General features: G+C 37.5%; 1 protein-coding gene across 2 annotated transcripts in view; it reads right to left on the reverse strand.

The window, feature by feature from the left end:
* Positions 1-16,316, reverse strand: part of EXOC6B (exocyst complex component 6B) — a 708,301-nt gene that overhangs the window by 631,802 nt on the left and 60,183 nt on the right. The window lies entirely within an intron of this gene.

Here is a 16,316-nt window from a genome sequence, read left to right on the forward strand (position 1 = left end):
TTTGCACACCATGGCCAAAACTGACCACAATTTAAGACTCATTAAGCAATGAAGACCCTGAAAGGAAGATGGATAAAAGGTATCAGAATAGTTTCCATCCTAAAAAATGATGGAGACTAAGTAGGCAAAACAGGATAAAATTCCAGGAACAATATGCAAGACTGAATATACCATGAAAAACGTCCCTACTACCAAACTTCTAAAACTGCTGGATTAAGTTTCTAAATCTTTTCTGGTGCATGACTAAGCAAAAAAAGAAAATAAGATTTCCAGAGGCTAAAACAAAACTGGAACAAGAATCCAGATTCCACCAATCCCTTATAATGTAATGCTTCTATTTTATAGCTATCTAGAGAACAAGAGACAAAACCTAGGGCCCATAAGAGACAGAGAGTCCAGTAAGAGGCCTCCAAATGAATAAAGCCAAGATACCCAAGGGCTACTCCCTTAGTTAAAGATGCAGAAAAATTCTTCCCCATAAAAGAAGGTTGAAAGGAAACTTACTTGCTTTGGCTAGGGAAGTGGGGGATGGACTCCTGGGATAATTTGAAGCCACAAGCTGGCCCTTCTCACCCAAAGGGAGGGCCCATGTTCACACCATTACCTGTGTGGTATAAGATATCTCAAGCTGAGAATTTATTTTAAAAGTAGTCCCAGCCTGGTTGTCAATATCCCCAGAAAACTGACTGAAGAAAAGGAAAAACTTCTCTAGAGGAATACATCTTCAGTCACAGTTCTAATTAGTGTCACAAATAACATTCCTTTGAGCTGAACTCAAGTATCAAAAACCATGAAACACACAAAGAAACAAAACATGATAAATAAGAATCAACAAAAATAACAGAATTAGACTTGCAAAGACTTGAAAATAAATATGTATAAGTTAAAAATAAACATGCAATACATTTAAATATATATGAGGGAACTACCAAAACACAAACAGACACACTGAAAAAGACAGAACTTTTGGAATGAAAGTTATAATAATTACTGATATTTAAAAATTTAATAAGTGGGAAGGGATAATATTTAACTAGGAAGTATACTTAAAACCTGCACAAAATATAGCACAAAGACAAAAAATGTAAGATGTCTTAGTCTGCTGGGTGACTATACAAAATATCACAGACTGGGTAACCTATAAACAAACAAAATTTCCTCTCTCACAGTTCTGGAAGGTGGAAGTCTGAGATGAGGGGGTTAGCATGGTCAGGTAAGGGCTCTCCCTTCTGGGCAGCCAACTTGTATCCTCACAGAGCTGAAAGGGCAAGCAAGCTCTCTGGGGCCTCTTTATAATGGCTCAAAAAACTAATCCTGTCCATGAAGCCTCCACTTTCTTGACATAATCACCCCTAAAGGTACTACATTAATCCTCTTAATACCATCACCTTAGAGTTAGAATTTTAACATATGAATTTTGATGGGAGATACAACACTCAACCTATAGCAGAAAACATTAAAGAAAGCTTAAGAACATGGAGAATAGGATGGGTTTACTGGGAGCTCTAGTAAGAAATAACAAACAGGTAATATTCATATCCAGAAAAATAGCTGAAGATTTCCCAATATTGGTAAAAGATACAAAGAAGTTATTATTCTAGAAATAAAAAAGACAAATCTATAAACTTTACCAAAATAAGCCCCCCAACAGAGGAAGGGCACTCCTCTCTGCTGAGCTCTGTCTACCAACATTTGGAACCGGCTGTCAGTTCTTCAGGACCCCACTACAGTAATATATAGAACTTTACACTGATGGCGCTAATTATACAGACAGATGAACTGTTAGCACCATTCAAACATTTGGTATGTCTTTTAACAACTCATTCTTCCACTTTCACAACTTACTCTCACAACAAACGATTTTGCCCTCTATTTCATAAAGAAAATTCAGGCATATGAGGCATGAATCTTCTTAATCTTCTGCATCCCAATATACAAGTCTATCTCTGTCTCCATCTAACCTAACATTTGTACATTCCTACCTCAATTAATTGAAAGAAGAGAGTGAAAAAGCTAGCTTAAAACTCAACATTCAAAAAACAAAGATCATGTCATCTGGTCCCATCATTTCATGGAAAATAGATGGGGAAACCATGGAAAAAGTGACAGACTATTTTCCTGGGCTCCAAAATAAGGGCAGACGGTGACTGCAGCCATGAAATTAAAAGACACTTGCTCCTTGGAAGAAAAGCTATTAAAAAGCAGAGACATTACTTTGCCAACAAAGGTCCATCCAGACAAAGCTATGGTTTTTCCAGTAGTTGTGTATGGATGTGAGAGTTGGACCATAAAGAAAGCTGAGCACTGAAGAATTGATGCTTTTGAACTGTGGTGTTAGAGAAGACTCTTGAGAGTCCCCTGGACTGCAAGGAAATCAAACCAGTCCATCCTAAAGGAAATCAGTCCTGAATATTCACTGGAAGGACTGATGCTGAAGCTGAAGCTCCAATACTTTGGCCATCTGATGCAAAGAACTGATACTCATTGGAAAAGACCCTGATGCTGGGAAGGACTGAAGGTAGGAGGAGAAGGGGACAACAGAGGACAAAATAGTGAGACAGCATCACCAATTTGATGGACATCAGTTTGAGCAAATTCTGGGAGTTGGTGATGGACAGGGAAGCCTGGCATGCTGCAGTCCATGGGGTCACAAAGAGTCAGACACAACTGAGGAACTCAACTAAACTGATCTCAACAAAATAGATGATCTACCTTACTTTAATACTATGTTCTAAAAATCTCCTTTCTCCTCTACCCCATCAATACATTTTTAAATGTCTATAGTTTTCATGTTTCGCTCTACTGACTTCTTTTTGTTAACAAAACATGCCACCAAATAAAACAACTGAGCCCTCTTTTTTTTTTAAGAAGTACTATTATTAAAATCTCTTTTCCAGTAACTTTAATCTGGAATCCTTTCTCTTTCCTTCTTTCTCCTTTCACAGTTAAGGTTCTTTAAAGAGCAGTCCATACTCATTGCCTCCGTTTTCTCAAATTAGATTTGCTTTTCAACCCAGCATACCTGTTTCTTACCACATCACCACAAAGAAACTACTCTTGCTAACTAAGGTCAATAAAAGCCTACTAACTATCAAATCAAATATTCATTCTTCCATTCATTATTTGCTTGATTCCTTCTTTGTATGTGCCACTGCTAACCATCTCTTCTTTCTGAAATATCTTCTCCCAGAGTTTCTATTCTAGTCCCCTTCTCAGTCTTCAATAATTCTTCTTCCTTCTGGCCCTCAATATCTGCTCAGACTTCACCTCTTCTCATTCTTCAAACTCCCTAAGAGATATCTATCAATACTTTAGCTTTCACTGTTAATTAAACATCTTTGGTTTCCAAATCAGTAACAAGGCATAGCTGTCAAATCCCACAAGCCTGAATATTCAACCACCACTCTTCCTCAAATACATCTCAAACTGTGCACCTCAAAAGCTAAACCATTAGCTTTTCTTCTCAAACCTACACGTCCCTCCTATATTCACTATCTCAACTGAAACAAACACCAGCCAACCAGTTAACCAAACTAGAAACAGGTAAATTAATCTTGACACTTCACTCCACCTTGCACCTGCCTCCAGCTAATCAATCCCTAACGCCTCCTAATTTAATTCCATAATAGCTTTTCTATGCTTCTCTTCCTCCCTATCCTCCCCTGCCACCGCCTTCCCTCATGTCCTTATTTCTCTTCTGAGCAACTGTTTGCACCTTCCTCTTCATCTTTCCCTAAAAATCTATGTTTAATACTTCTTTCACCGTAATTTTTAAATGAAATATGATCATAAAACACACACCACAATTTAGGATTAAGTCCTGCCTCAGGATCAAATCCAAATTCCCTAGCATAGACTATGAGACACCTCCATGTACAGATTTACCTCTGAGTACTCCCCACACCACTCCACAGCTCTGCTTAAAGTTCCTTGAGTGTACTATATAATCCTTCTGCCCACAATCTCCTTACTATCACTTCAGCTGGCAAATTCCCCCTTATCCTTCAAGATTCAGCTCATGACACTCTCTCTAAAACTTCCTTTCCTACTACAACTACTCTAACCGGATACAGGAACTCCCCTCCTTACAAACTAGGCAGAACCTAAGAAACTGTTTATAAAACCAGAAAGAATTTAAACTTGCACTCTCTCGAGACATTTACACCAAACAGGATTATGAGTCCATTCTTTGAAGATTCATACTGAAGGTTACTTTTCTGTTACTTTCCCAAAAAGAAGCCAACTTCAACTACATTAAAAGCTTGCTGTAGCACGTAATGGCCTACTTTTAAGAAATATATTTAAAATTCAATTTTTAAAATGAAGAAACAAAATCTGTTGAAACACCCAAACCTACCCTTGATAAGAAGTGATATAAGTGGTTCCTTTATAGCCACAGTATCCTCATTTACCACCTCATTCTGACACTGTACAATGTGAACTGTCCTTGATCCTATTAACCCATGTGCGGTTTGAGGTTAAGTTTCACCAGAAGTACTATCATTCTGTTTTCTTCTTGAACAAATGCATAGTATTATCCTAGAAATTAATGGTCACCACCTCTAATGACATTCACCAAAGGAAAGCTGAGTGGATATGCTTTTGTTTTGAAATTTGTTTTGTTTATTTGTTCATATTTTTGAACAGGCACTATATTGAGCAGTCTACACGGTAATGCAGTCTACACGGTAATGATTTATTTACATGTCTACCTCCCCTACAGGACCACAAGTTGCTTGAGGGTTTATACCTGGAACAATGCCCACCTCCCACAGAGAAAATATTATAAAGTGACAAAGGGCCTAAAGCAATGTCCCAAAATGTTTGAATATTTAGACCTTCTCCAAAGACAAGCACTAGAGTTAATAATAAACATTCTTGCTTCAAAAGTAAATTCAAGTTCTAGCAGTGCAAATAATTTGTACTTCAGCTAAAATGCTTAACAGAAAAAGGAGTTAGAGGAAGAAAAGAAGGAACTTAGAAAGTTCAAGAAAATCTACTATAGAAGAGAAGTGTCTGAGAATAATTTATTTCCCTAGCTTTCCTCAGGAGAAGGCAATGGCACCCCACTCCAGTACTCTTGCCTGGAAAATCCCATGGACGGAGGAGCCTGGTGGGCTACAGTCCATGGGGTCGCTAAGAGTCGGACACAACTGAGTGACTTCACTTTCACTTTTCACTTTCATGCATTGGAGAAGGAAATGGCAACCCACTCCAGTGTTCTTGCCTGGAGAATCCCAGGGACGGCAGAGCCTGGTGGGCTGCCATCTATGGGGTCGCACAGAGTCGGACATGACTGAAGCGACTTAGCAGCTAGCAGCAGCAGCTTTCCTCAAAACTTCTCTGGAAGCTAGAAGGAAAATGATTAAATTGCAACAAAACCTGGCTCTGAAGGGAACCGGTGTTTCTAGACCTTTTTGCCAGTAGAGGTGGAGGGTGACAGCAGTCCCTAAGGGCTTTTAGAAAAAAATTGCTTCCAGGTGGAAATTTTTTGTGGTAATCTGCAGCCTGGAGCCACTTTTTTTTTTTTTTTTTTTTTTTTGCTTTCTTTCTTAACTACTGATGATTAAACCATGGACAACCAGATTGCAACAGTGAAAATAGTTAGATAGCTCCCAAACATCATGGTTATATGCTCCAAATTACAAAGCTAACTCTCAAAGGAGAGAAAAATCTGCTGGGAAAGTCTTTCTTTTTTGAAGGAGGAGGGCAGGGTAGAGTCTGTTAAAGATTTGTATCTGGTAGAACATAAAAGTAGTCAAGAATTCTGTATCATAATGATAAACATCAGTCTCATACCCAGAATAGACACTATAACGTACAATCACAAAAAGCTGAACAGAGCAATGCTAAATGTCCTGCTATTTAGCAATTTTTCATTACTCTATTTTGACCTGGATAAAGTATTTGATTAAATGGTTATCATAGGAGTATGAAGAGAAATACTACCGTACATCTTATGGAACAGCTAAGTTGATTTATGACTAATTCTGGTTGTGAAAAAAGTGTGAGGTATATGTCTAAGTTTGTAATGATGGCTCAAGAATGTGAGTGACAAAAGTCACTTACGGTACCAACTCATAAAGAAAATTAGAAGCAGTCATTCAACCACCCAGCAATTAAGTCTAGGAAATCTTATTACACCAATATTACCCAGAACATTAAATGATAAATCCAGCTCAAAATTATCGTAACATATATTATTATATGTTACAAAAGTAAATAAATAAATCTTTAAAAAAAGTAATCCCACTGTTAATATCATCATTTCACACATGAAGCAATCTTTCTGACATTGCCAGGAAACAAAAATATTTACTTTCCCAGGTTGCTACAATTATATCAAGAAAAAGATAAAAGAAAAAGGATGAGAAGGAAGAAAAGGAACAGGGGACACAGGAAGATGAGGACAAGATAGAAGAGGCAGAGAAAATCACCAAAATAATACAAATGGCAATGTCTGAATAAGGCAAATGTGACCTTCTTGTTTCTACTTTTCTACATTTTTTATTTTCTAAAACATGCATTGCTTAAAAAAAAAATGTTTTTGGCTGTGCTGGATCTTGGCTGCCACCCGGGCTTTCTCCAGCTACAGTGAGCGGGAGCTACACTTGGGCTGTGGTGCGCAGGCTCCTTACCACAGTGGCTTCTCTTGGGGCAGAGCACGGGCTCCAGGCGCACAGGCTTCAGTAGCTGCCGCTCACGGGATTAGCTGCCCCAGGATATATGGAATCTTAGTTCCTGAACCAGGGATTGAATCTGTGCCCCCTGCACTGTCAGGCAGATTCTTAACCACTGGACCACTAGGGAAGTCTCCATGCGTTGCTTTTACAATAATTGCTTTTACATAATTGAAAAAAGGAGGTGTACTTTTAGAAGTCTACAATAGTACCTGGTTCATAGCAGATGCTCAATAAAATATTAACCGAAATAAAAAACAAACAAGAACAAACACTTCAGAGTATCTGGGGGCCTAGTTTTTAACAGTTATTTCAAAATATTATGTAAAAATAAAGAACAAGAATTTCTTCCCACAATCTATCACCTACAAACCCAAGAAGCAATCACCACAGATTGAATTTTTTTTTTTCCTGTACTGCTCAGCTTGTGGAATCTTAGTTTCCCAACCAAGAACAGAATCCGTGCCCCTTGCAATAGAAGCATGGAGTCCCAATCACTGGACCACCACAGAATTCCAAAATTGCTAAAATTTAGTCTCTTCTATATTCTAACCATCTCATTACTGATCATCACCTCAAAATACACTTAAAACATAGATATACTTGATACCCTGAAATTTTTAATTTGCAAATTGATATAGCAGTTTCCCAGAGCCCTTCCCTCACAACTATGAACCCCACCAATTAACCTTCTTTCATAATCCTTTATTTAGTGGGGAAGAAGGGAGCCTCAGTGGTTACTATGATGGAACCTCTGATCTATTACTCAATTTAAGTAACTTGTTCTGTGAATTGGAAAAGTACGCCATTTTCTGTTGTTTCCTATACCACTAACAGATGTGCAAAGAACGTCCTACCAACATCGTAAAACTATTTGCAACAAACCTTCATGTTTTGGACAAAAATAAATGAGAACACATCCAGGCTCTCACACCATGTTTCCATCAGGAATCAATATTGTATCTTCTTTTAATAGAAGCATTTGCTTAAGGACAGTGTACACTAGCCCATTTGAAAGATCCCTATTTAATAGAGATACATAGAAATGTACAGAAAAAAAGAACCTCAGAAATGACTGGCCTTAATTCACAGACACAAGTTACAGTTGTGTCTAAACGTCTCTACCACATGTATGCATGTGTGCTAAGTCGTTTCAGCCATGTCCGACTCTCTGCAACCCTATGGACAATAGCCCACCATGCTCCTCTGTCCATGGGATTCTCCAGGCAAGAACAATGGAGTAGGTTGCCATATTCTCCTCCAGAGGATCATCTCTAGCAAAGGGGAGCTCATTACAAGGTAAGCAATCTCATTTCAACAGCTGTTGCAAAGTTCCTGTAAAAAATAAAATTTGCCTTTCTGTAATTTTCATCATTCATCTTATTTTTACACTCAAAGAACCACCAAAAATGAGTCCTTGGTCACTCCCTTCCCTTCTCCAAACTCAAGAATCCAAATTAATCAACTATTCTACATAAGGCCTTTCAATTCAGACTTTTACCCTCTGGACACATTCTAGTAGTCAACATTCTTAAAAGGCAACAATACAGATAGTATTTATAGTGCAGCAGTCAAGAGCACAGGCTTCAAAGCCAAACTTCCTGAATTCAAGTCTTGGTTATTAATTGTGTGACCTTGGGAAAGTTATTAAACTTCTCTTTATTTCAGTTTCCACATCTATAACACACAGATAAAAATAACAACCACTTCATACAGCTGTTATGTAAAGATTAAATGGCATCAGTAAAACATTCACAACAGTATATGATACACAGAAAGCACACTTCAAATACAAACAATTTTCAAATCAAAAATGGTCAAACTAGGAAAATAAAACTTAGTGCCTTTAACTTGTTACTCAGCCTCTATTAAAACAGCCTAAAAATAATGCTTGAGTGTTTCTGGCAGGTATATCATGCTGTACACAGAACTTAAAGTCACATAAAATCTTTGTTTTAACATATGGCTATAGACATTCAGTTTATATTCTGAATCTACTACTTATTACCTGTTATAATCCTTTTCCTAGTCTGAGATCTTTTGAGACAGGATTTTGTCACTGAATCTTCCCTTTTCATGTTTTGCTTAGTTAAGTAGGTATATGAATATTTTCACAAAAGTAATTCAACTATCGGGAAGGGCAGAAACCCAAGCAACTCTAGGATCTAAGAAAGGAGAACTCTGGAAAACACCAACATATGTGACATTTCTGATTCCATTTTAAGAGGGAAGAAAGGATTGTTAATCACATAAGGTTAAATAGAGAGCTCAAAAAAGTAAATGTTCAATTTTTCTTTTTTTAAGTCCAGGATATAGAAGAAATCATCAACCCATTTCCTTTAGCCTGAATTCAACTCTCCAACTGTGACCAACTTGGAGAGAACTTGCTATGAGTCAAAGCTTTTAATGTCCCTTGCTTTTGAAGGCACAGTGGAAACAATTCCCCAGAACAAAAGAGTTGCGTCAGCAAGCTCTCTGCTCTTTCAAGTTGGAAGGACAGTTGATTCACAACATGTGTCAGAGAGAAACACCAGTTAGAACCAAGTGAGATAAATTTTAGGCCTCCTGAGCTGTTTAATATTAAACTGTAATAAGCCATCTTTATAGCAAATTATTAACAAAATATCTGCTTACTCTCCCATTCATACGCTTCCTTCCCTTGAAAAGAAATTCTAAGACAACTCATAATTTCAAGGTCACAAATGCTCCATCAAGAAATCATTCTCAAATGTTAGCATCCAGAACCAATGATCTGGATCATAATCCCGAAACACTGCCCTGGCATATCACAGTCAGCCTTGCTATATAGTCCTTTATGTTCAAGACAGGGTTAGTTTAAATGCTGGTCATGGTCTTTGATTAAGACTTTACTTCATTAACTATCTCTACATGGAGTCATCTTAGTACCTGCTCTAGTGAATAAATTTACTTTATACCTAGACCAAGAAATAAAATATATGTTCAACTACATAAATGATACTAAAATGACGTTATTTTTCATATCTTGAAAGATTAAAAGAAAATCTGGACTTACATGGAAAAATGGTTCCAATACAAAATAAAGTTTAACAGAATGACTGATAAGGAAACTTACATAAAATAAAGATTGGAGATGGACTAATTCAATATGTTAAGAGACATTTTTCTGAAAAGAGAGGTCATTAATATTGCATTATTGGTTCAATTTAAGAGATGTACAATAGGTAACTATGGGAAAAGTAAACTGCCTTTCTTTCAGAAATGATCCTATGATTAAAGTTTGTTATATAATTCATTAGATATCTACCTGAGGTCTAATGCATATTTTCATTACTCATCTATTATCAATTATATATTATCAATCAATCTGGTCTAGATCATATAACTTCTTTGAAGAATCAGATACCCTACAGAGATCAATTCTGCAGTCAACAAAATGACAATCTAATATGGCCTCAAAAATCACTGAAAAAACAAATGCTGCTTACCAGTAAACCATTTCTCCATAGGATTGTGTTTAGGTTACCCTCCAAAAACTGTGGAATATCACTACAATACTCTGGTTGTCCAATCTAAGGAGTAACTTGATTGTTTACTTAATGACGGAAATGGGAGCTTTTTTTTTTTTAACTTTATTTTACTTTAAAGTACTGTATTGGTTTTGCCATACATTGACATGAATCCACCACGGGTGTACATGCGTTCCCAAACATGAACCCCCTTCCCACGTCCCTCCCCATAACATCTCTCTGGGTCATCCCCATGCACCAGCCCCAAGCATGCTGTATCCTGCATTGGACATAGACTGGCGATTTGATTCTTACATGATAGTATACATGTTTCAATGCCATTCTCCCATATCATCCCACCCTCTCCCTCTCCCTCTGAGTCCAAAAGTCCGCTATACACATCTGTGTCTTTTTTGCTGTCTTGCATACAGGGTCATCATTGCCATCTTTCTAAATTCCATATATATGTGTTAGTATACTGTATTGGTGTTTTACTTTCTGGCTTACTACACTCTGTATAATCGGCTCCAGTTTCATCCATCTCATCAGAACTGCTTCAAATGTATTCTTTTTGCTGGCTGAGTAATACTCCATTGTGTATATGTACCACAGCTTTCTTATCCATTCATCTGCTGATGGACATCTAGGTTGTTTCCATGTCCTGGCTATTATAAACAATGCTGCGATGAACATTGGGGTACATGTGTCTCTTTCAATTCTGGTTTCCTCGGTGTGTATGCCCAGCAGTGGGATTGCTGGGTCATAAGGCAGTTCTATTTGCAATTTTTTAAGGAATCTCCACACTGTTCTCCATAGCGGCTGTACTAGTTTGCATTTCCACCAACAGTGTAGGAGGGTTCCCTTTTCTCCACACCGTGGGAGCAATTTTTTAATACGTTCGTGATACACTAAACTGGAAGAAATAAACTTTTAAAAGGAAGGAGAAATTTGACTACAAAGAAATAAAATAGGCAAATAATAAAATGAAATGACCACAGCAAGTTAAATAGAAACTGGGTCTACCAAGTGGTTTAGACATTTTATATCATAGGCTCATTTAATAAGCATTTATTGAGAATTTACTGAAAAGGAGACAAGAAGCATATACTCTTTGTGGAAGCACATACTTTAATTAGTAAAGAAAAGCACAAGGAAATACAATTGAAGGTAATTATAAACTATAAATCTGTACAGAAATTAATATAATGTTTAAATCTGTACACTTAAAGCTATATACCTTAATCTGTACAGCATTATAGCAACATAATGTTTGGTGTGGAACTGGATTAATCAGAAAAGGGTTTCTTGGAGTTGGTGAAAAAGAAAAAAAGGAGAAGAAAAAATAGCTTAAAGGATACAGAGGAGGGGGAAAAAAAAAAACACAAAGAAAGGAACAGAAAAAAAGACTGCAGATTTGTCATCCAAATTATGTAAGCAAGAAGACAATGGAAAGATATCTTTAAAGTGTCGAAGGAAAAACTACAGACCTAGAATTCTATATCCAGCAAACATATTCTCCAAAATCTAAGGAAAAATAAAGATTGTCTTCAGACAAAATTTTAGAGATGTTGTTACCAATGTGCCTGCACTACAAGAAACGTTAAAGTTTAGTTCTTTAGGTGAAAAGAAAACAAAATCAAGTCAAAATATGGATCCATACAAAGGAACAAAGATCACAGTAACAATGAATATATAGGTTTCTGTAATTTTTAAACTTACTTAAAAGAGATAACTGAATGGTTTTGTCTTGTAATTTATTTACTTGGCCATGCTGGATTTTAATGGCAGCACGTGGGATCTTTTTAGTTGCAGCATGGAAACTTTTAGTTGTGGCATGAACTCCCTAGTTCTCTAATCAGGGATCAAACGGAGGCCCCCTGCATTGGGAAAGCAGTCTTAGCCACTGGGCGACCAGAGAAGTCCCTGAAAGATAAATGAATGTTTTAAACCAAAAATTATAGCAATGAATTGTGGAATTCGTAAGATATGTAGAGTAAATTACATGTTAACTATAACTCAAAGGTCAATGGTGGAAATGAAAGTATACTATTACAAGTTTGTGTCATACATGAACTGCCATGATACCATGTGAAAGTAGATTGTCGTCTAAATCAGTTCAGGCTACTATGACAGATTACATAGACTGAATGGCTTAATAAAAGATTATTTCTCACAATTCAGGAGACTGAGACCCAAGATCAAGGTGCTGATAAATCCAATGTTCGGTGAGAGCCAGGTTCCTGGTCTACCAAACAACCATCTTCTCACTGTATCTTCACATTGAGAGAGAACAGAGAGAGCTTTCATGTCTGTCCTTACACGGGTTCAAATCCCATTCAAGAGAATTTCATTCTCACGACTTCCTCATGAATTAATTAACTCCCAAACACCTCACCTCCTAATATCATCACATTGAAGGGGAGGTTAAGATAACAACATATGAATTTTAAAGAGATACAAAACATTCAGGTAGTAGCAAATAGTAAAAATGCATATTATAAACCCTAAAGGAATAATGAAAACATATAAATAAAATAAAAAGGTATACTGAATAAGACAATACTGGAGAAAATTGGAATCCTAAAATGTATTCAGTTAATCTAATTTAGTTAAGGAGAGGTAAAAAAGAGAAAAAAGGGGGACAGATGGGACAAATGCATAATAGCAAGATAATAAACTTAAACCTAGTCAAATAGGTAATTATGTTAATACAAATAATTCCCTCTTTTTCTTTGTAATTAATTGAGTATACTTTCATTTTCCCCTTCTCATCTTTTGAGCTACTGCTGTGATTCTTTTGATGGTGCCTTGGTATAGTTTTGTTGCTTGTGTTTATCCTGCTTAAGGATCTTTAGGCTTCTTGCACTTCCATTCTAATATACCAGAGGAAATCACTTTGAGCTTTTTAAAATTTCTGATTTTAATTTTGTGGAGGTAAACCCAGAGACATTACTTTGCCAACAAAGGTCCCTCTAGTCAAGGCTATGGTTTTTCCAGTAGTCATGTATGAATGTGAGAGTTGGACTGTGAAGAAAGCTGAGCGCCGAAGAATTGATGCTTTTGAACTGTGGTGTTGGAGAGGACTCTTGAGAGTCCCTTGGACTGCAGTGAGATCCAACCAGTCCATTCTAAAGGAGATCAGCCCTGGGTGTTCTTTGGAAGGAATGATGCTAAAGCTGAAACTCCAGTACTTTAGCCACCTCATGCGAAGAGTTGACTCAATGGAAGGGACTCTGATACTGGGAGGGATTGGGGGCAGGAGGAGGAGACAACAGAGGATGAGATGGCTGGATGGCATCACTGACTCGATGGACATGAGTTTGAGTGAACTCCGGGAGATGGTGATGGACAGGGAGGCCTGGCGTGCTGCAATTCATGGGGTCACAAAGAGTTGGACACGACTGAGCGACTGAACTGAAACCCATATCTGTAAAAAAAAATATGATCAGACTACTTTCTTTTTATTGTGCTCAGTCACTCAGTCATGTCTGACTCTTTGCGACCCCACAGACTGTAGCCCACCAGGTTCCCCTGTCCATGGACTTTTCCAGGCAAGAATATTGGAGTGGGTTGCCATTTCCTCCTCTAGCAGGTCTTCCCAGTGCAGGGATCAAACCCACATCTCCTGCAGTCTCCTGCATTGGTAGGTGGAGTCTTTACCGCTGAGCCACCCAGGAAGCTCCTTTATCAGCTTAGACACTGACTACCTCCTGCTGTAATCAGAGCAGATTTACCTCATCATATCATACATTCCCCTCCTCAATATACATACACCACTGTTAGTTTTTCTAAAGATTTTTGTAAGTAATATACTATGCTTAATACTGTGCTTTTATTTCTTAATAATGTACTTAAGCTTTTAATTCTTACATTATTATCTATAGATTATCTCAACCCCCTACCTGTGCAAAGTGAGGCATTAGCTCTCCATTACTTTCTTTTGATTTCCTTACCTCACCTTCTTCCAATTGATGAAATGAGTTATACCCTGACTGAGTTGATAACATAGGTATTCTGTACCAGAATCAAAAGCGGCTTTTATGGTTTACCAGTACTTTGTCTTTGAAAGCCAATAAACAATATTTGTATTAGTTTATATAATATTCTTTATTGTTAAGCCAGGTTGTATACTAAGATTACCATCCCTGTCTTAATGGAACCCCCTCTTTTCTGGAAAACTCTCTCTTGGTGACCCCATTTCCCCTGCTCAAATCTGAACTAGCACCTGTTCAGCCTTTCTGCATACCATATTTGTGATGTTCTTTCTTGGCTGACTTACAGAGCTGCTAGACAATCAGAAATTAAGGGAACAATATGCTGGAGACCAGGGGAAGAATGAAAAGGGGTGTACCAACATTCTTTATTCACTTTTTCCCAAGATATTTGCCAAATCTGCACACAAGAGGCTGTTTCCATTAAAGGAATCAAGTAGAAGAGGTAGAGAAATCAGCTTATGACAGTTTTGTGGCACTGAAGTGACATAAATTAGAGACTTAAGAGGTGAAGTTCCAAACAGACATTTCTCCAAAGAAGACATACGGATGGCTAATAAACACATGAAAAAATGTTCAACATCACTCATTATTAGAGAAATGCAGATCAAAACCACAATGAGGTATCATCTCACACCAGTCAGAATGGCTGCCATCAAACAGTCCACAAACAATAAATGCTGGCAAGGGTGTGGGGAAAAGGGAGCCCTCTTACACCGTTGGTGGAAATGCATACTGGTACAGCCACAATGGAGAATAGTGTGGATATTCCTTAAAAAACTGGAACTAGAACTACCATACAACCTAGCAATCCCACTGCTAGGCATACACACCAAGGAAACAAGAACTGAAAGAGACACGTGTACCCCAATGTTCATTGCAGCACTGCTTACAACAGATAGGACATGGAAGCAACCTAGATGTCCATCAGCAGATGAATGGATAAGAAAGCTGTGGTACATATACACAATGGAATATTACTCAGCTATAAAAAAGAACACATTTGAGTCAGTTCTAATGAAGTGGATGAAACTGGAGCCTATTATACAGAGCAAAGTAAGTCAGAAATAGAAACACCAATACAGTATATTACCACATACATATGGAATTTAGAAAGACAGTAACAACAATCCTATATGCAAGGCAAGAAAAGAGACACAGATGTAAGGAACAGACTTTTGGACTATGTGGGAGGGTGGGATTCATTGAGAGAACAGCATTGAAACATATATTTCCATATGTAAAATAGATGACCAGAGCAAGTTCGATGCATGAAGCAGGGCACTCAAAGGCAGTGCTCTGGGGCAATCCAGAGGGATGGGGTGGGGAGGGAGGCGGGAGGAGGATTCAGGATGGGGTGACGCACGTGCACCCGGGGCTGATGCATGTTGATGGATGGCAAAAACCACCACAATACTGTAAAGTGTTCATCCCCAATTAAAATGAATTAATTAACTTTAAAAAAGAAGAGGTGAAGTTCCTAGAGAAGAAACTATAGTAAAAAACACAACATTCTTCTGTTCTTCCTTCAACACAGGCGCTGAACTCTTAATCCACAGTGGGCAAGAGGCTAAGAAGACAAGAAAAAAGCCTCTGAGAAGCTAAACAGAGTTTTAGGTAGTCTTGAGGTATGGAGTAAAGGCAGAAAGTAGTGTCCATCTGAAGAAAGGAAACTTAATCATCACTTCAAGGCTCTTTAGAATATATGAAAGACTATATCAAAAGGCAGTACTGACCCAGAGATAGCCAGAGTTCTGTCGCTGACTGGATTGAGATCACTGCCATTCTATCTACCTTAAAAAGGGGGTAAGGGGAAGACAGTTTAACCTTAAGCAAGAGAAGGCAGAACCTCCATGACTTTTTTAATTCTCATTCAGTCCAAAATTACCAAGCATGCCAAGGAAGAAGACCATAAAACTGAAAATCAAGATCCAGATAATCTAGATATTGGAAGTTATGAGAAAAGGACTTATGAGTAATATGATAAGAAAAAGATGAACAAAATAGATGAAAAGATGGAAAATTCACCAGAGCATTGAAATCTATGTTATTTAAAAACAGAAAAATCAGAAATGAAAACTAATTTTTTATAGCAGCACTATTTATTTTTTAATATAAATTGATTTATTTTAATTGGAGGTTAATTACTTTACAAT

Source organism: Ovis aries, chromosome 3, assembly GCF_016772045.2.
Source record: "Ovis aries strain OAR_USU_Benz2616 breed Rambouillet chromosome 3, ARS-UI_Ramb_v3.0, whole genome shotgun sequence".
Lineage (NCBI taxonomy): Eukaryota > Metazoa > Chordata > Mammalia > Artiodactyla > Bovidae > Ovis > Ovis aries.